Here is a 20,303-nt window from a genome sequence, read left to right as displayed (position 1 = left end):
TGAATAAATCGGAGCTCTTTATCTCATTATTTAAAGGAATTCCCTCTCCTTCCGTGTGTGTGTGTGTGTGTGTGTGTGTGTGTGTGTGTGTTGGTTTCACATGAATAAACAGATATTTCAAACCTTTTTTAAGCCAAAGACTACCTTTCTTGAAATAAGTACTTTGAGAGGCGCCTGGGTGGTTCAGCAGGTTAAGCCTTCAGCTCAGGTCATGATCTCAGGGTCCTGGGATCGAGCCCCGTGTCAGGCTCCCTGCTCAGTGGGGAGTCTGCTTCTCCTTCTCCCTCTGCCCCTCCCCCCGCTTTTGCTTGCTCTCTCACTCTCTCTCTTAAATAAATAGATAAATAAAATCTTTTTCTTTTTTTAAAAAAGAAACAAGTACTAATGAATCATCAAACTTTACATCAGAAACCAGGGATGTACTGTATGGTGACTAACATAATATAATAAAAAAACATTAAAATTAAAAAAAAAAGAAACAAGTACTTTGAAATATACTGTTGTTCAACTCCAAATGCTCTCTCCCTCATTTATATCAGAGTTCTTTGAACTAAACTACATTGGTTAGGGAGAGAGGAGAGAGAGGTAGAGAGGAAAAGAGAGGAGGTGGGAGAGAGAGGGTAGGAGAAAGAAAGTGAACGCAGTCAGAGAGCTTGCGCAGACAGGTCTGCCCACAGGGTCCCCCAGTTACATGGGACCTTGATGAGCGTGATAAGGGAGTTGTGTGTCTGTCTGCTCTCTCCTCAGCCTGGCTCAGTTCTCTTGTAACCTGCAGAGTATGAGCATCTTGACATGCTCAGTGGACATGTGTATTTTACACAACATGCCACAGCTGCAGAAGAGACTCTCAATACATGACTGGGTTGACACTCAGTCTAAAAAAACTAGTCAAAGCACGGAATCATAAAACTGATACTCTCATTCTATCTAACTATAGATATATTCATTGATACTTATTATAGATATTCACAGAACTTATGTGTCATCCTTGTGCAGGGGCCGTGCTAACCTTCTCTGTAGCATTCCAGTTTTAGAATATGTGCTGCCAGGGGCACCTGGGTAGCTCAGTCGTTAAGCGTCTGCCTTCGGCTCAGGGCGTGATCCCGGCGATCTGGGATCGAGCCCCACATCGGACTCTTCTGCTGGGAGCCTGCTTCCTCCCCTCCCACTCCCCCTGCTGGTGTTCCCTCCCTCGCTGGCTGTCTCTCTGTCACATAAATAAATAAATAAACAAACAAACAAACAAATAAATAAATAAATAAATCTTGAAAAAAAAAATATGTGCTGCCAAAGTGAGTACTATATTCACAGACGTTGGAAGACACGAGTGTACACTCAGTCACAAATCTGGTACAGGAGCAATGCCTTGTCTTTGAAGATGGGCCCCTCTCTGGAAGTCCCAGTTTCCTGTATAAACCAGAAATCTGTTATGATTTTCAGGTTCCAGTTTTTTTGAAGAAGGTAAAAAATTCAAAGACAGCTGAAACGCAATCTGATTGTGGAATCTGCCTAGATTTTTATGACATTCCCCACAATCCTTTAAAGTTATCTTGTTTATACTTAATTTGCCCACAATTTCTGTTCATCCTTGACAAGTCTTTCCAAGACAATGGTGCAGCTTCAGAGAAACATCTCTCCTTTTCACATTCATGTATCGTGTGTTTACATAACATTTAGTTACATGTCCTAAATGGAAAAAGTACAACTGGTGTAAACAGGTTTGGGAACAAACAAGTCTCAGTTGTCTCCTGATTGCCCTGATCTGGGAAGTGGGAGGGGCCACCAGAGAGCAGCTGCCTCGCCTGCCACCCGCAGGGCACACAGGCCTCTGGCCTGCAGGCTGGGGCACCAGGACACGGCCTGGCTGGGAGTGGACCTAGTGAGCTTCTCCGAATCTCAGTTGAGACTCAACCAACAGAACAGCTAATGAGCTATTCTCATGCTGGAGAGGAAAGAAACTGACCAGCTTGGCCCTAAGGAGAAACCATAGGTTGGTCTGATGCCTTTCTAAGGCCTTGAAGGGTTATTCTGTGTGCTCAATTTTTATCTTACATACTATTGGATAAACTTCCTCATCAGATGCAGTAACACTGCTGTAAACCGAACAGAAAGAAAAAGTGGTCATGCTTTTGGCCAAACAGAGAAAAACTAAAAAGGCAGAATATATATAAGTATATAGAAATACGTGTTATATAAGCATATATGCTTTAGAACATATATTAAAAAACTATATATATTTGACATTTATATTCATATATAACATAGTATATATTATGTAAACATATATATCACACATATTTATATTATTTTTTATTTATATGTAAAGTGTTATTACATATTTATATTACATATAAAGTACGTATTTTATATAATACATATTTTAAATACTTTAAAGTATATATATACGTCTATATACTATATATTCTTATATTCCTCCTTTTAGTTATATACACGTGTGTATGTATGTCTCTAAGAGAACATACACATGTCTCTGGCGTGTGTGTGTGTGTTTGTGTGTGCCCTTATCTGACGGCACTTCATGAGGCGTGGAGGTTCACACTCTTCAGATAATTTGACTAAAAACTTTAATCCCTAAAATTCCAGGTGGATCGAGAAATCAGCCTAGTCACCTTGGTTCGTTACTTCAGACCCAAGTCCATCATTTTACTCACCCTGGCTGCTATCCAGGGTTTGGATAAACGTAGTGCGGATGAAAAGTATCTGAAGCTGAACCCAGTCTCAGGGTCAAGGAGGCCCGCCCATGGTCATCCACACGGGCCAATTCCACTTCGTCGCCACTTCGCAACACCTGCCGCTGTGACGGAGGGTAGATTTAAAGGGCCTTTATTTAGCTCCTGCATTTTATTTATTTATGATTTATCATTTACATCCTGCCTACTTCCACGAAAGATTTGACGCAGCTTAGCTCTTCAGTTAAGCCCATTCTTAATCAGTTCAGTCACTTCTCCTTCATCCTGCTATGTCCAACTTCAATGGAGTAGTCTCCCCAGTGCGATCAATTAACTCGGACCCCCGTGGTCTGGGCCTTCCACTGAGCAACAAAGGCAGTGCGTCTACAGAGCCTGTGACCTTTGGATTACAGCCCTAGCAGTACAGGAAATTCTGGCAGCCCGTCCCAGGGCGTCCCCTTTGGTGCCAGGACGGCTCAGGGGTGGCGTGGGCTGTGGAGACCCACAAGGCCGTCAGCAGCTCCACACCCTGTGCAGAGAGAGCTGAAGAGTGGCTTCAAGGACACTCCCTGGTGAGGACATAGGCTGTCAATAAGCGTCCCATCTAGTAGGGGTCTCCATCAATATGTTCAATAATCACATACCCTTTTGTAAGAAACTCAAGAAAGAGCAGAGCCTCAATCTCAGCTACTACTGTGCTCCACCCGTCCACCTCCACCTGCACCCGTCAAGTCTCTAACTCAATGGAGCAAAGTACCCACAGGTGTTATTTCAATTTGCCATGATCTTTCTGGGCTGAATAGATCACCTAACTTCACTCTGCTTGATTTTTCCATCTAGACCTTAGCGATGAAAACTCTGGTCACAGGCATGCTTCAAGAACCCCAGGGCGAGAACTGCCATGTGTGGCTACAGCAAAAGCCCCTGAGTGTCAGTGTGCCTGAGGGCCGCTCCTAAATGACCCCCTGCTCAGGCGCCCAACCCCTTGCTCTTGGCTTTTCTTTGTAAGAACGGCAGCTGCTGATCTCAATCCCTCCAACTCTTCCCAGATAGTGAAGAAAGCACTGCATTCAATCATTTACTCTTGTTAGCTAGCCTGCTCCGCTGCTAATTCTGCTCTCTGAGAGGATAAATCGCATTCGGCACCTAGTACACAGCTGTCAGTGTAAGGGACTGTCCTCGGACAGAACAGAGATGCCTCACACCACCAGAATATATTTTTCCATTAGTGGGCACAGACTGGCATGCGTCAGACTCACTCTCCCACCGACCTTCTCCCAACCAAGAGCAGACATGTGCAAACAGCTGGTGGAGTCCTTGCGAGCGACCCGTGGCCGTGGAAGAGTATGTAGCTAACTTGCGTGCACAAGGACTGAATCCACGACCCACGCTAACAGATTCGCTAACGAGGTTTACGAATAGACAGATGATCCAACTGCTGGTCTTGACTGGGATGGAAGCTATCTTCACAGAACAGGAAACTCTGGGCTAGATTCCCCAAGGGTCGTCCTCAGTGGTTCGCTTTTATCTGCCAATCAGCACTCTGTCCCAACTACCTGACGAACCAATTACAGACTTAGAATATGCTAGACACACCAGGGGCAGGGCTTTGAACTCTTCAGGAATAAAATGACAAGGAATCTATAGACTCTATTTTATATGTCTGAAGTATAGGTATGTAAAATGTTTATTCTATATTATTTTACTCTCATAAGTCAAGGCAAGTAAACGTAGACCCTTGTCCTGGGTATAAAAATGCAATAGACCAAAAGAGAATCACGCTTCTGTATCTATGAAGCACTTCAAATGCTACCCTTGTGTGGTATCGTTATGACAACCTTGCTTGACAGTCGCGGTGACTGGCATATTCTCCATCACTGGCAGATCAAGGTGTCCCCTCACGTCGCCGAGCTGCTATCCTCCTGGGCAGTGCCGCTGCAGTCCTGGGGACTGACGGGCCCCTGGGCTCCGGCTCCCACAAACTCTCTAGGAACACGCCTCAGCCACAGAAGGAAGTTCCTCCTGGTCTTTGCAAACAGAAGACACCTGTGGCAAAACTTGTGCTGGGGCAAATGTCCCGAGAGAGAAGTAGACGACAGTGTGACAACTGCCTGGGTTTATGTCCCCAGCCTATCACTTTCCAGAGCAAGTTATCCAGTTTCTCAAAGGACTCTTGGTTCCCTCCATGAATCATGAAGAAAATAAAAACAATATCGACATCCTATGTTCTTACAAAGATAAAAGGAAGGAAGGTGATTTGAGAACAGCACGGCACCATCCAAAGAAGAGTTTAGATACAGTGAAAGCTGGGAAATTAGACTGGCCAAACCCTGGCACCAGGGGAGGGAGACTGACAAGAGACTCTAGAACGGGCCTGGCTCACTTCTCTACTTCCCCTTCCCGCTCCAAGCACACCCCCCCGGTGATGACACTAGGCCACCTAAACCCTGTCCCGGTGTGTTGTTCTGCAAGGAGCTGAGGTTGTCTCGAGCGTAGTCCCAGGTAGTGACACAGCACAGGTAGTTTCCAAAGGAAATTTTCAGAGTCCAGAGTCAACCAGCACTCGGACAGTCGGGCTCTGTGACTGTTTGTTTGTTTTCAGGTGCTGGGCTCTACCTCGCGACCACTAGCTCCCACCCATTTTCTTTCCCTAAAGCACCAAGTGGAGCATCCCCAGGAAATGTCTGCTGAAGAATGAGAACAGGGATAGGGATCCATCAGTTGATTATTCATGGTCCAGATAAAGGAAAGGACACAAAAGAACCAAATGCCACCACCAAAAAATCCCCCCCACAAAAAATTTTGTTAATAGCCCTGATAAGAATGGAAAGCCCAGGGAAGATGGCAAGTCTCTCAGGAACTGTGAGACTGAGTTCCTGACCAAAACACATCTCAAATGCCTCACAGGCCTGTGGAGATACTGATCCCCCCAGCCCTTGAGCAGCTGGGCACAGCCCGAGGGAGCTGGGTGACTCCAGCATCTGAACAAACGTTAGCGTTCTCCATGTTCCTGGTCATGTACGGGACCCCCAAACAGCCATAGCAATGTGGAACTGTAATCTCCTCTTTATAATACAGAGAGCCAGAGATACTGAATACCAGGTTGCCCAGTTTGATTTATTCCCTTGCCTGATTATGACATCAAGGCCTCACAAGCAGCCTGTGAACGAGGCAGCCACAATTTACAGGTGCATAAGCGGGACCTCCAAGAAGCCAAGTGACTTGCCCAGTGTCATCCTCTTCTAAGCACCAGCCTGGCCCCAGTTCTGCTCCTGCACAGCATGTAAAATGTAGCCACGGGGTGCCTAATTCCTCAATCTGACTTCTCTTCTAATGAATGTAATCTTAGAAGATGCGAGAGTGGAAACCATGAGTGAAAAGTAAGGACATTACAATGGGAAGAGGGTAAAGCAGCTTGGGGGAACACTGGCAAGATGGAATGAACCTCACTTGGAGGCCAAGTGGATACCACAGTGGAAATATCACAAATGGCGTGGAGAGATCTGGCCGCAGGCGATGGCTGGATGAGGAAGAGCCTCTTGTTGGTGGGGGAGGGGGGTTGACTGGGGTAGGGCCAGTCGGCTACCTACCCAGAGCAGGATGTCAAACAAGCTTTCAGGAATGTCAGGAGGGGGCCACCTAGAGATGGAATTTGGCAGTCATTTGCTCAGAGAAGGAGGATGAAACTCTGGCTGCCTGAGACCTTGCAGGAGAATACAGCCTAGATCTGGAACGTGAGGGGGTCACTGAGCTCCCATGGGGAGGTCTGGGAGCTCTGTGGCCCCAGGTTAACATTTATAATTAATTGGAGAACTAAATAACTACACCTTCCCTTTAAGCTCCTCTTACATCTACGTCATGTTAAACAATATTAAAGAATATTCTAGACCCCAAGGTCCCAGAACCCAAAGTTGAACTGCACTGTTACAGGAATCTTCACTCTGCAGAGCCTCAGCTCCTGGGATGAGTGGGATCTCCTCACCGTACAATCTTTAGACTAGCCCGATCTACAGAATTGCAAAGCAGAACCCAAAGAGGACATTCTCACCTCCAAGAGATAGGTGGAAAGGAGCCTGGCTCTTCATTGGCTAATTTCAACCACCCTCATATGAAGTTTCCTGAAATTGTCACTTACTCTGCAAGGCTGACTGTCCTCCCGCTGCAGCTGGCCCATAGGAAGGAGCTGGTGGTCATCTGACGCGACTGTCCCACCACGGAGGACGGACAGTGCCTATGCCTTAGCAGAGAACCCGGCACAACTTTGACAGCAAGGTTGCAACACTCTCGGCACAAAAACCTTGACTACGAAGCTAGAGACCGAGCTTCCAGCTGACCTCTCCTCTTCCCCTCCAAAAACCTGGCATCTCTCTGACCTGTCGACTGGCAGTGAGCAAGCAAGACCGGCAGCCCAATCACACAGTTAATTCTGGCTGCCTTGGAAAGTGAGAAAGGAGCTGGGGGGGGAGAGCCGCACCTACCGGGGCGAGAATGCACCAGAGCAGCGAGGAAAATCTTCCTACAAGAACATCATGATTGTGACTTACCGAAGGAAAGTTTTAGCTAATTATCCGTTCCAGTTTCTCATTTCACCGCAGATAGGTGGTGGGTGGACTAATTTGTTTCAGTGGCTAAGGTACCTGGAATATTTTATAATAAAGTATTTTAATGGCCGATATATGTCACTGTAATTTTAGTGAGGAAATCGAAAAACGCTCATACTACAGGTATAAGACACGCATGTGAGAGTAGATGGAACGCATGCATTCCTATAAAAGGCACCCTAAATACCCGTCAATCTGGCACTGAATTCTACTGGAGAATAGATGTTAGGTTTCTTCAGGGAATGGAGAAATGGCAAAAAAAATCACGTTATCTGTCACCTTGTCCTGTGCGCTTGGCAAAACAGGAGAAAGCGCATAAAAAGCTAGTCCCAGAATCAGCTCTACTATAATTCTTGCTACTTATATCAGAGGAGATCTGCAAATATCTCAGCATCTCTTAGTCTCTCAGCAGTCAGGTTCATGCGTGACTTATCATGAGTTAGGGGGCTTCTCCTAATACCACCACATAAGGCAAGTCCAAGCTCAAGGGGGAAAAGCCAGGAAGGGGTGACCTAGGGAAGACAGTTCCTAGGGGTGTCCACTGCACCAGGAACAGAAGCTTCTCCAAAGGAGCACCTTGGGGAGAAAAGCCTTTGACAGCTTCGAAGTATCTCTCCATATGTCAACAGAGAATAGCCAACCAAAGATGCGATCAGTGGAAAACAGTCTCGACAGAGTCATGGGATACAAAAATCTACCAAAACAATGAAGGGTAAAAACCGACCCCAGAGATTATTGGAGAGCTGCATTCTATAGGAAGGAAAGGGAAGGATATGAATTTAATCCTCTAGAATCTATAATCCTGCCCATCTGATTTTTACTCATTTTCCCACGTCCACCACAACACTAGCTTCCTCGATAAATAAATATTTGTTGACCATTTAGATTACGTGCCGACACTCTAAGCACTTTACAAGTCTCAACTCCTTTCCTTATCAAAACAAACCCATGCGGCAAATTGTATCATATATCTCCATTTTACAGAAGACAACATTAAAGCACAAAGAGGTCAGGGACACTTGGGTGACTCAGTCTGTTAAGCAGCCAGCTCTTGATTTTGGCTCAGGTCATGATCTCGGGGTCCTGGGATGGAGCTCTCGTTGGGCTCCATGCTCAGTAGGGAATCTGCTCAAAGATTCTTTCTCTCTCTCCCTCTCCCTCTGCTCCTCCCCCACGTCGGGGGGGGGGGGGCTAACATGAGTGCTCACGCGCTCTCTCTCTCTCTCTCTCTCTCAAATAAATCAATAAATCTTAAAAAGAAAAGGCACAAGGAGGTCAAATAAATTGCCTAATATCACACACCTAGTAGGAGACAATGCCTGGATTCACACCTGACCATTCTGGCTCCAGGGCCTCTGCTCTTAAGCATTACACTTTATTGTCTTTCAGTGAAGGGGAATGTCCAAAGAGAGAACAGTGCCAGTGAAATGAAATGGGTTCTACCTTACGCTTGCTGGAATACACTCGGTGAATAAATTCCTACCGCTTTGATTCCGGGTTTTCCAAGGAAAGTGAACACGATGATTGCCGCCCCAGCATCCATCCCACCTCTCCCGCACGGTGGGGAGGACATGGGAGTTGGGCAGACCAATCGATTGATGTGGTCCCTGAAAAAGCGTACCTTCTATTTGCAGAACAACGACCTGCATTTTTAGGTATGGGTTAGCCTCCTGCGAACTTGGGAAAGGCAAGTCTTTCCTGACCATACATGAGGTAACTGAGGAAATGATGCTGAGAATCTATACAGCTAAAGATCAGACCCAGCGTACAATGAAAACAAGCCCAACAAGAGCAGTGTCCCTTGAAGTCCAAACTGAAATGGTCATCTAGCCTCATTCACTTCTCTAAGAGGGAATAAAAACAAATGTCATTTACGGATAGACACTGACAGGCTAGCTGTGCTGTGTCCTTCATGCATCCTTCGGTGCTCTCCCTGGAGAGCCGGGCTGGGGCTTCCCAGCCCCAGGGTGAAGGCTGTGGTTCCCACGTATCACAGACCAGCACTGCTTCTGCGACAAAATTCACGGTGGCCTGTGGCTAAGATAAATCTGGGCAATATAATAGGGGTTTTTCCGGAAGCTATATGTGTGTGGTATAGAGGCTGTCCTTTATTCTTTTTTTTTTTTTTAAGATTTTATTTATCTGAGAGAGAGAGAGAGAGAGAGACAGCACAAGCAGGGGGAGGGGGCAGAGGCAGAGGGAGAAGCAGACTCCCTGCTGAGCAGGGAGCGGATGCAGGACTCGATCCCAGGACCCTGCAGGACCTGAGCCAAAGGCAGACACTTAATCCACTGAGCCACCCAGGTGCCCGAGGACTGTCCTTTATTCTGAGATTATATTCTTCCTACTTCTGGTGTTAAAATATCTTTTCTTTCATGAAAGGACTGTAACATTATATGACAATTTTGCTCTTGCTGTTTTTAACATCCTTACTTCTCAAGATAAAAGCTAACAACCCTATGTTAAGCCTCCTCAGTTAAAAAAATTGTTAGATCATAAAATTCCAAAGCGTAGGGTCACTGACCCAGGGGGCTGATAGCCTGGATTTTGTCCAACCTCAACCACGGGGGGAACTCAGAAAACAAAGAGACAATCCCAGTGGCTGAAAAGTACCCTGCACTGCCAAGGTCTTCCTTGCTAAGCTCCTCTCTGACCTCTAGTAACTCCCTCGGTCCCCAGTGGCTGCTACCAGTAGGAATTCCCTATCCTTCCTGGCCAAGCTGACATGCTGGGCAGAGTTCAGGACGCAGCTTTAAATGTGGTTTCCTGATTAACAGAGAGACTCCAGTGAGGCAGGAAGGAGTTCAAGCTCGAATATTATATGTCATAGTCATCTAAGGGTTCTTAGGAATGAATACAGCAACAGAAATGACCTGGAGCAAAATACCATTCCTGAGAAAATCCCTAACAACTCAGGAAGGGACTCCTGTGACTGCACCCCATCCCCTGCGTCTTCTTTTCACAAGAAAGTAACACAAGAAAGACTCAGTTCCCTGAACACACATTTACATAGAAAAATATTTGAGAATGCTGATGGTGATTGAGAGAAATGAGTGCTAAAAGGAGCCAGGCACCACAACTATATGACTTTCTGGCTAAAGGGGATAAGAGGAGAACCCCAAAACAGGAGATGGGGTCGTTGACTTGGCTCTGCCATTAAATTGCCCCTGAATTTTAGGAGAAATCATTCTCTGCCCTTCTCCTTCCTCACTTGCCAAAGAAGATGTCTGGTCACTCTCGATCCTCACATTCTCTGGTTCTATTTGTGTCTGGAGGGAAGAGCAAGGTACCTTCCTGTATCAAGAAGGACACTGAGAAATAATATGGAAAGGAAATGTGGAGCGTTTCCAGGGACGTCTCTAGGGGGGTCTCCCCAGAGCGAACTTCCAGCCAGAGCAAAGAAATGAAGTGGGCCTACATTGCTGACAGCAGGAAAGAGGAGGTAAGGAAAAGAGCAATAAAAAAAAAAAAATAAGGGGGGGCACCTGGGTGGCTCAGGTCATGATCCCTAGGGTCCTGGGATCAGAGCCCCACATTGGGCTCCCTGCTCAGCAGCGAGCCTGCTTCTCCCTCTGCCTGCCACTCCCTCTGCTTGTGCCCCCCCCCTCAAATAAATAAATAAATAAATAAAATCTTTAAAAAAAGACAGAAAGAAAGAAAAGAGGGGAAGAATCACAGAAAAGGCAGGGCTTAAAATAAGTGTGATCCTTTGAATAGAGAAAGCTGAAAACAGGAAAAGTGACGAGGAACAGAGAAAGAAGGGGAAGAAAGAATCAGACTTCTATGGCTCATTTTGGATAGAAATAGAATTTCCTAGCTCTTCCACCATCCACTCACCAAAAACGTCACCAGATGTGAGGTCCCACGGCATCCTGCCAAATTAGAGAAAAGCCTCACTCTTCTAGAGAACAATATAGGACCATTTTCCGTAATACAGTGAAAACAGAGGCAGCCCGTCTGTCCGCAGATATGACAGAGAAAGGGAAAAAAAAACACTAAACTCCACAAAAGGTCCCTAACCTTTAAAAAAAAAAATTCTGGGCTAAGCGATCCAGAAATAGAACATTTTGATTACAAAATAAAAACTAGGTCAATAAGATAAAGGACGTGATTTAAATGAAAATCACAGTATTTGTAATGGGCTAAAAATGGTATCAATATTACTGCCGAGAAGGAATATAATTAAATGTATTTTTAAACAGCAGCTCCCCGCCCCAGCCCTACAAATCCCAGCCCCGCCACCAGTGTTCCTCCACCTCATGGGAGAGGAATGTGCTGGCGAGCCGCACGTTGGTCTGAAGAATGCAGAGTTTCCGTACTACTTTAGAAGATCCCAAATGACACTGGTTAGCCACATTCTTTCACTTTTAGATCACTGTTATTCATTTATCAAGCAAAGAAATGGAAAGGTTAGGGATCTGACCACTTCATTCTTTCACGATTTCTACTATATGGCCAGGAAACATGCAGAGGGAGGTCTAACTGCCACAGTTCTCTCCGGCCGACTGACCCAGGAATTCCAGACCATCCTAGGAGCTGGGCCGAGATCCTAAGAGGTATCGCGCAGGCCAGGAATTAAGATAGAGGGTGGGTGTGCAAATTTCTGGTTTTCTCACTACGACGTGTGGTGTGACCTTGTGGATCAACTCTTAACTCTTGAGTGTCATGTCTCTTCTAAGCCCTCACAAGGGGAAGGGAAGCACAGAGGACCGAGATGGACCAGCCGTAAGGAAACGTGTTCTGGAAGGTGACTGGGATCACTCCGGCGGGCAGGCAAGGGCTACGGCGGCTACGGTGGCACCTACATTTCCCTGGATGTCTATATAAAAGCCTGGGACTCTGTTTACGAGAACAATCAACGGCCCTTCCACACTCGGGATGCGTTCAGGGTCACATAAAGATGAAGCCGGATTACTCTATGGTGACCATATTACCGCTTTAGAATATAACCGTACGGCCGCAGACACTTCCAGTACACCTTATGAAAGCAGACTCCGTCAAGATTCATAGCATGGAAATCTCAGAATAAGGTATCTGCCTGACGACATATCACGGTCATCGCTCAGAAGAGCCTGTTCTCAAAATCTCTTTGTGGGTAGTGTCTGTCTACTAAGAAGTGTGGTTTTTTTTTTTTTTTTTTTTTTTTTTAAGAATTAACTCTTTAATATGTTTCAATTCTAACACACCAGGCACGAGGGGCAAGGCACTCTTTCATCCTTAGACAGCACAGGCTCGCGTCCCATGAAGAAGAGCTGTGAAGTGACAACTGAACGTACCCAACAAAAGAGAAGGAGAGAACTCAGTCATTTTACATTACGACTCCGGTAATGGGGAACTCCTTAAGGGCAACGAAGTGTGTCTGTAAAATAGCATTAAGTTAGTGCCCACTTCACCCCCTCTTTACTTTGAGCATCAGAAGAAACGGTATTTCAACAAGCGGCAAGTGCACGGACACCCTCACCACGAGTCCTTTCCGTAAGTGACTTAAGGAGCTCCAAACCCCTGGTATTCCCAGCCAAGTGAAATAAGTCACTGTAATAGGCCTTGAGGAATTCTAAACCAACGGAAAGGCCAAAAAGTTAAGGATCATCTGAGCTCATCCTATCACTCTCAGTGTTGTTCTTATTTATAGTTCCTTCCTATCACCAGGGCCTCTAGACCATGAAACAAAAATAGTGAAGCAAATGTGTGGCGAGGGTCACTGCAGACGAGGCAAGATTTCTGTGCATATCCCCAAAGTATGGTGCCCAGTTTTCTGCAGACAAGCACTCCGTCAATCTCGTTTTTGACTCTGACCTTCCGTGACCTCAGTTTGGAGATCCTAAGAGGGATGAAAGAAAAGAACCAAAAGGTCAAGCAAGTAAAAAACACTGAAAGAATGCTCAGTGCAAGCATATGATACAGGGCACGCCTCTGTCCTGGGAGTGTGGTGGGGGAAAAATGGATTATTTATAGGGAAGGGAAACAAGATGACAAAATAAGCTCTTGACAAAGAGGATAGAAGCTTGTGTTCGGAAAAGCTTGGGGGGAGGAAAAGGCACTGGAGTCACTTGCACTGTCACAGGGAGAACGTGGTCTAGCCGTGACTTTGGTAGATTTGGGCTTCTAGCAGGGAGGAGCCAGCTGGGGGCTGGGGAAATTGGTGTTTTTGGAGAAGGAGAAACAGCTGCTTGAGCACGAGTGTCGGAAGGAAGTCCTCTTCCCTACTGCCAACCCACAAGACATAAGTGTAATCCAGTCGCAGGAGCTGCTATAATGAGACAAAGGGGGACAAGACTGAGTCACTGCCGATTAGTGCCCCCAGACCTCTGACGACGGGCCCATGCCAACAAACGCACGAAGGGAAAAAGCAGAAGCCAATGACATGGGGTTCCCTGCCTAGAAACAGGGCTCGTGGGAGGAATTCTAATTTTATCTCTTCAAGCAACTATTAAGTACTTATACAGGTTCAGACACAGGATGGACTAGTGAATCAATATGTAATGTAAAGATTTCTTTATAAACAATATGTAAACCCTCTATTCCAAGTCTTGGATCTGATAAAAGTTGGGAGTCTGTTGGACTTAATTTACTTGCATTCACGTCTCTTCTGTCGACTTTGTCAGGTGAGAATCAGTGGAGGAGGAGGGACGTGGTTAAGTGGAAAGACAAGACACTTCTCTCTGGAATAACCATTCCCTAAGTAAGAGTTCTCAATAACCCCTTCCATTGCCCTTTCGGTACATTATAAGTCAGTAACCATAATAGAAAATCCTGCTTTTTTGAATAGCAAACATTCTCATGGTAAAAAGCCTAAATAGACTAGAGACAAGAATAAACTAGAATACCGAATATTTCAACACTTGGCCATTTTAATGGGAAAAAATATGAAGTACACATTTCCATGTAAATGGAAATCCTACATTTATAAAAGCAGGCAAGATGATTATGTGTGACAAATACTTATAGGCAAATGCGAAAAACTAGAAAAAAGTTCCCTCTTCTAAAATAAACCACTCTTTTTTCAGCATACAATTCTCCTAAATTCTGACATTTATGCTTGCTTGAAAAAACAATTTAAGTCAACACTTCCCACTCTGTTATTCAACCCCGAGGCATAAAAATTTGATTAAATAGCTTAAAAATGCCTTCGTGCACAAGGAGCAGGCAACAACTGACTTATACCATGACAAGTCATGCCGTAGCTTGACTCCTACCCAGGTGCTCTGTTGGAACCCTCCTAAATCTGTTGTCGACTCTTGCTTTCCCTGCCTTCTCCCTTCTTTGAGAACATCCCGAAGCCTCCCAGTGTGGGCTTTCGCCCAGTGATTGCCACCACGCCATACCAGTCTCTTCAAAAAACACCTGGTCTGTTTCAACAACACCGTAACCAGAATGGCATGCTCCTCCCCTGGGTCAGCACCTCCATTCCAAAACAGGATCCTATAACTTCCCGTTTCCTAAAATCTCTGTCCCACCCTTGAATCCTCTTGTCACTCACTTCTCTTTCTCTTCTGGCTCCTTCCCTCCCCCAAAGACCTTAACAAATCATAACTCATCAAATCATGAGACAATTCCAAGATCACATGTTCAACTGCTTCCTTGACAGCCCCACTAGGATGTCTAATAGGCATCTCTAGCTTAATACATCCAAACGGAATTCTTGATTTTAGTTGTAAACCTAGTACTTCTTCAGAGTTCTCCATTGCAACAAAGGACACCACTCAACTGTTTAAGGCAAAGCTGAGAATCATCCCTGACTCCTCTCTCTCTCTCTCTCTCTCTCTCTCTCACCACACGTCTCATCCAACAACAAATTCTGTTGACTCTGCTTTGAAAATCCATCTCTGGAATCCAACCGCTTGTCTCCATATTCACCACGACTATGCCGGTTTAAGCCATCAGTACCCCTCCCCTGGAATACTGCAGTAACCCAACTGACCTCCCAACTGCTCCTCTTACTCTTTTACTAACGTCTGTCCTCTGGACCCCATTCAGGGTGGTCATTTACAAAGTCCAATAAAGCTCATTCTCCTTCTCAAACTTTCCAAAGGCCTCCCATCGTACTTAGAATACAGTCCAAAGTTATATAAGGACTGGATGGCCCCTGGTAGCCCCATAACTTACAAGGCTACCTCTCCAACTTTATTTCTGACCACACTTTGTCTTGCTCTCCCGACTCCACGCACACTGACTTAACTACTATTTTTTAAAGCATATAACTCCGAATATTTTCTGCACGCATGGATTACATATTATCTCTATGCAAATGTTAAATCTATTTATCCACCTACACCTGCTTCTCTGATACCGCCTCAGGATACACACTGTCTATAAGGCATCTCAAGCTACACGTTCCTATGCCAACACAAATTAGACATTGCAAAGAGAAGCTGTTTTCCTATCACCAGGCCGCAAACCTTGAAGCAGCTGCCAACCTCCACCCTCCACTGGACCGCCACCCACAATCAGTCAGGTGCCAAACCCCGCCACGTTCCTACCACGGACCCCTCGCTTTGCTCCTTTCTCCTTCCTCCCTGTATTCAGAGTCTTGTGTCTGTCTTGGACATCTCATGTTTGAAATCCTACGCCTCCATTCGTCTCTTAGCTTCCTCTTATTGCTGTGCGAGTGTCCTTCCAGAGGGCTGACAAGGACTTCTTTCTACACCCAAGTTCAAGTCCACACACGTCAGTCTCCATCTCTGCCTCCCACTACTTAAGCTTTCTATTGCCTTCTACTGTTCCTATGCTGTACGATAATGATAGTCACTAGCCACACATGGCTACTTACACTACAATGAACTAAAATTCAATACAACCAAAAAATCAGTTCCTCAGCTGCACTAGCCACATTTCAAGCACTCACGGGCCACATGTGGCTGGTGGGGACCCTGCTGTACATTTCCATCATCACAGAAAGTTCTCCCGGGCAGTGCTGGAACCTATCCCCTCTGGAAAATTCACTCAACTCCCAAAACAAACTCTTCTGTGAGAATAAATCCCATAACCAATGAGCCCTTTCAACCTATTTTTACCAAGACCTCACGCTTCAACATTAAGGAGCTTCTAAAACATTCTTCCCTGAGATCCACCCTAATTTTAAGGGAAGGAGAAATGCCATACCCTTCTCCTTAACACACATAAACATGACTTTCCTTTCACAAAACTTCTTTTCTGTGCAGAGTAAATATTGGCCTATTACTATTCAATTTTTTTTTCAGTGCTTGACCGGCTCTTATGGCTTTACTATCTGCTCAATAGGGTTAACTAATTTAGACCAAATGCTCTTGCAGGCAAAACCAATATTTAATGATGCCAAGCGTAGAAAGCTCTTCAAAAAGTGTGTTTTAATAAGAGTGATAGCATAGTGGGAAAGCACCTACGCTTCGGAATTACCCTGCTCCGAGTTCCTGTCCTGCCCCTTACTAGCCACTTGGATCTTGAGCAAGTTACTTAATCCTTCATTCTCAGTTTAAGCATCTGTAAAACAGAGAACGTGGTAACTCTCTTCCTCATGGGGTTGTTGTGATAATTACATGGGATCTGACCCATAAATCTCTTACCAATTGTGGATATGTGATGATCACTCATTAATGTCAGCTGATGATATCAATGATTTTAGCTGGTTGTACACAAAATAAATTTAAATAGTACTTGAGGGGGTTAAAAGCCTGATGAAAAAGAAATCCGGAATGCAACAGCTCATCTTACAGTCAAGTGAATGTCTTCAGATACAATGTGATGGATATTACTTAAATATCAAATGGTGGAAAATATGTATCCAAGTAACATAAATTTGAGCATTTCTATTCTGCTTCTTGTATAAAAGCTGCATAGAGTTTCCAGTTCTTTGGAAAATCTGTTTCAGGAGCAGTGGAACCTTGCTTGGCAAGTTGAACAACTTTCCATTAGTTAAATGCAAGAAGGATGATTTCATTTTAAAAGTGAAATGTGGAAAGTGGTTAAAGGGGCAGGCTATAACTAATCATACTAGTCTTTTTAAAAATCTGAAAAACAAAACAATAATAGAAGACAGACTTATAATTCAAAGTACATGTGGACATCATTTTGTATTGATTGCTTCAAAGTCCATCACACCAGTGAACAACGACAATGAATATATACGTTCCACACATTGGAGCATGAGATAGCTCTCCTTGCCTTCGGGAGCTGAAATTCAGAGGGGGCTGTGCATACTCAGTAGCCAAAGCCAGTATACGAATTCTGCCCAACCCAACACCCTTTCTTCTCTTGCTGTGGCTTCTGAAGGTCCTAAGCCAACGTGTGCACCTCAGACAAGAGCGGCACCATCACCCGGAAACGTGCGAAGTCTTGGGTCTCACCCTGGACCTACTGCATCAGAAAAACTCTAGCGGTGGGGTCCAGCCATGTGCGTTTGAAGAAGCCCTCCAGGTGTTTCTAGTGCCAGAGCCTGGGAAGCACACCTGGGCTGCACCTGGGCCCTGTACTGGGGGCAGCTCCAGCAGAGAAGCCATTAGGCCTTTTCTCAGACAGACAGTATTGAAAACACCTTCCACTGGCTCTCATTTGTTTGGACACCTGATATGGATTCAGCTTCCCTCACTAAGCTATGATCCCCTGATGGGAAAATTAATGAAATCATTAACAATGCCAAGCAGAGCCCAGGAAGAGAGGACCCCCATGGCTCTAAGGCACCAACAAGCTTCCACAACACCACGCATTTTGTCTGTCACATTTAGAATGGAGTCGAAATTACATGGCCCCAAATCATACAGCTTTATAAGAAGAGTTACTGACCTGTAACTACACGTAGAGGAACAATAGAAAGGACGGCATACTGCAGCTAATTTCCCCTAACACGTGTTTATTTTTAATTCGATGGGGAAGCAAAAGAGTCATATAATTATATAGCAAAATCCCACCAACTATATGAAAAACAAACAAAAAGGAAAGATACTAGACGCCCTCTTCAGAGGTTTTTCAAAACATAACACTTCCTAACAGTCTAAACTCATTTGGAGGGGAAATGGAGAAATATGCTCGACCTCAAATTTTCATCATATGAAAGTACTTTTAAGCAAGAATCGCCTTCGATGACTTTTGTTGTCATTTTTTAAAAGGATCTAAGAGAAAACAGAAGCTTATTTTAATACTTTGATGTTTCCATAATGTTGACAGTTATATTTTCACAATTTTTAATGTGTTCTCCAGCACAGTGCCTTACTCATTTTTCAGTGGAAGGGAATAAAATTTAACATGCATGAATTTAAGGTCTTGTGCTTTTTAAAAGATTTTATTTACTTATTTGAGAGAGAGAGAGAGTGAGAGACTGTGTGTGCACATGAGCAGGGGAAAGGGGCAGAGGGAGAGGGAGGGGGCGAGGGAGAGAATCTCAAGCAGACTCTGCACCAAGCGCCTAGCCCAAGGCAGGGCTGGATCCCAGCACAGGACCTGAGCTGAAATCAAGAGTCGAGTGCTCAACCCACTAAGCCACGCAGGTGCCCCTAGTCTTGTGCTTTTTTTAAAAACAGGTTTTGTTTGAAGATTTTTTAATAAGGTGCCTGTAGTCATATATTGTTTTTGCAAATAAGATAATTTAAAGAAACTAGCAGATTCTTTCCAAATTTGCATCACAGACGTATTGCATAGTTGTATATGAATAGCCAATTTCTGAAAGGAGAAAACTCAGTAGTAGTAATGTCTGGGCAGTGGGACTGGGGTTGGGGACAGATATGACTTTTGCTTTTTCACTCCAAATTCTTGAGCCCTGTTCAAACTTATTTTTGTACATATTTTGTATAATTCTTTTAACTGCACTAGGCAGAAATAAAATGAGTGAACTTGAAAGTAATAAATCCATGTTGCTCGACCATTAACCTTTGGCATCCATCTCATTGTCCGTCACCTGACAGCTTTAGGAAGCAGTTTCTGCTAACTTTTCCTACGTTGGGGTGCACTGTCTCCAGATGATAGCAGGCTGTCATCTCGTACAACTCAGAAACACTGCCAATGAAGAAACCGAGGCCCAGAGAGGTTAAAGTGGGCCCACGTCATCAAACTTACTGATACCGGGCAAGGCTCACCCTCAGCTCTTGGGCTTCTTGGTTTATGCTCGTTTCTGTGTTTTTCAATCCTATCATGTTGCTCATCGCATGTTCTACACGCCACTCATACATTAATGTAAGATCTGAATCATAATCACGAAGGTACTACAGCGTTACACAGTCATGACGCCACTAGAACGGGAGCTGGACACCGTGAGCAAACCCTGCACCTAGCGATGGTGCAGGCGGGGGACCGACACAGCAGCAGGGGGTGGGGAGGGCTGAAGAAAGATCAGGAGCTCAGCAGTTTTCTGCCTGAATGTGACGCCTCCACTTAATAATTGGGAGACTTCTTGCATGTAACCGCTTTAGGCCTTCTTTTTCTCATCGGCAATGTTGCAATTAAAAAGAATATCGAGGGCTCCTGGGTGGCTCAGTGGGTTAAGCGTCTGCCTTCAGCTCAGGTCATGATCCCAGGGTCCTGGGATCTGCATCAGGCTCCCTGCTCAACGGGAAGTCTGCTTCTCCCTCTGCCCCTCCCCCCCCCCAGTGCGCACGCGCTCTCTCTCTCAAATAAATAAATAAAACCTTAAAGAAGAAAAAAAAGAATAGCTACTTAATAGAACTGTGATGATTAAATGACATGATCGATGTCAAGTTTGTAGCCAAATGCCCGGTGTGTAGTAAGTGCTCAATAAAAGTCAGCCGACATCAATTAAAATTTAAATTAATAAACTTGGCACCAGCTAGAACCTTCCACACTGACTCTAGCCATTTTTTAACCTATTACAAACACAGTATCCCCCTAAAATTGGATTGTAAGTGCTCGTCTTTGGGAAGATCTGCATTTACCCCAAGTTAGTAGCCGAAGAAAAGACACACCTCCCTGCTCCGTTCTCCCCAGCAGTCAGGGCTGCGTAGCTTGGATTTAATGAATTTGTGTGAAAACACTGCAGAATGGCGAAGTCTCCTAAACAAAAGACAGACTTTGTGTTTAGCTTACCCTC

General features: G+C 44.9%; 1 protein-coding gene and 1 non-coding gene across 5 annotated transcripts in view; both read right to left on the bottom strand.

Annotated features, from left to right (window-relative positions):
* The window catches only part of SAMD4A (sterile alpha motif domain containing 4A), a 206,957-nt gene that overhangs the window by 120,550 nt on the left and 66,104 nt on the right, over positions 1 to 20,303 (bottom strand). Inside the window, exon 2 of one of the 4 annotated variants that reach the window (XM_057318719.1) lies at positions 7,235 to 7,327. The exons of the other annotated variants lie outside the window; for them this stretch is intronic. The gene's annotated coding sequence lies outside the window, so the exon portion shown is untranslated. The remainder of the gene's footprint in view (positions 1 to 7,234; positions 7,328 to 20,303) is intronic. 4 annotated transcript variants of the gene reach the window in all.
* On the bottom strand, positions 951 to 1,055 carry LOC113242425 (U6 spliceosomal RNA). Its single transcript, XR_003311918.1, has one exon. It is a non-coding gene; the product is annotated as a U6 spliceosomal RNA (small nuclear RNA).

The sequence above is a fragment of the Ursus arctos genome, unplaced genomic scaffold (assembly GCF_023065955.2).
Source record: "Ursus arctos isolate Adak ecotype North America unplaced genomic scaffold, UrsArc2.0 scaffold_25, whole genome shotgun sequence".
NCBI classification, from domain to species: Eukaryota; Metazoa; Chordata; class Mammalia; order Carnivora; family Ursidae; genus Ursus; species Ursus arctos.
This window is presented reverse-complemented; position numbering and strand designations above follow the sequence as displayed.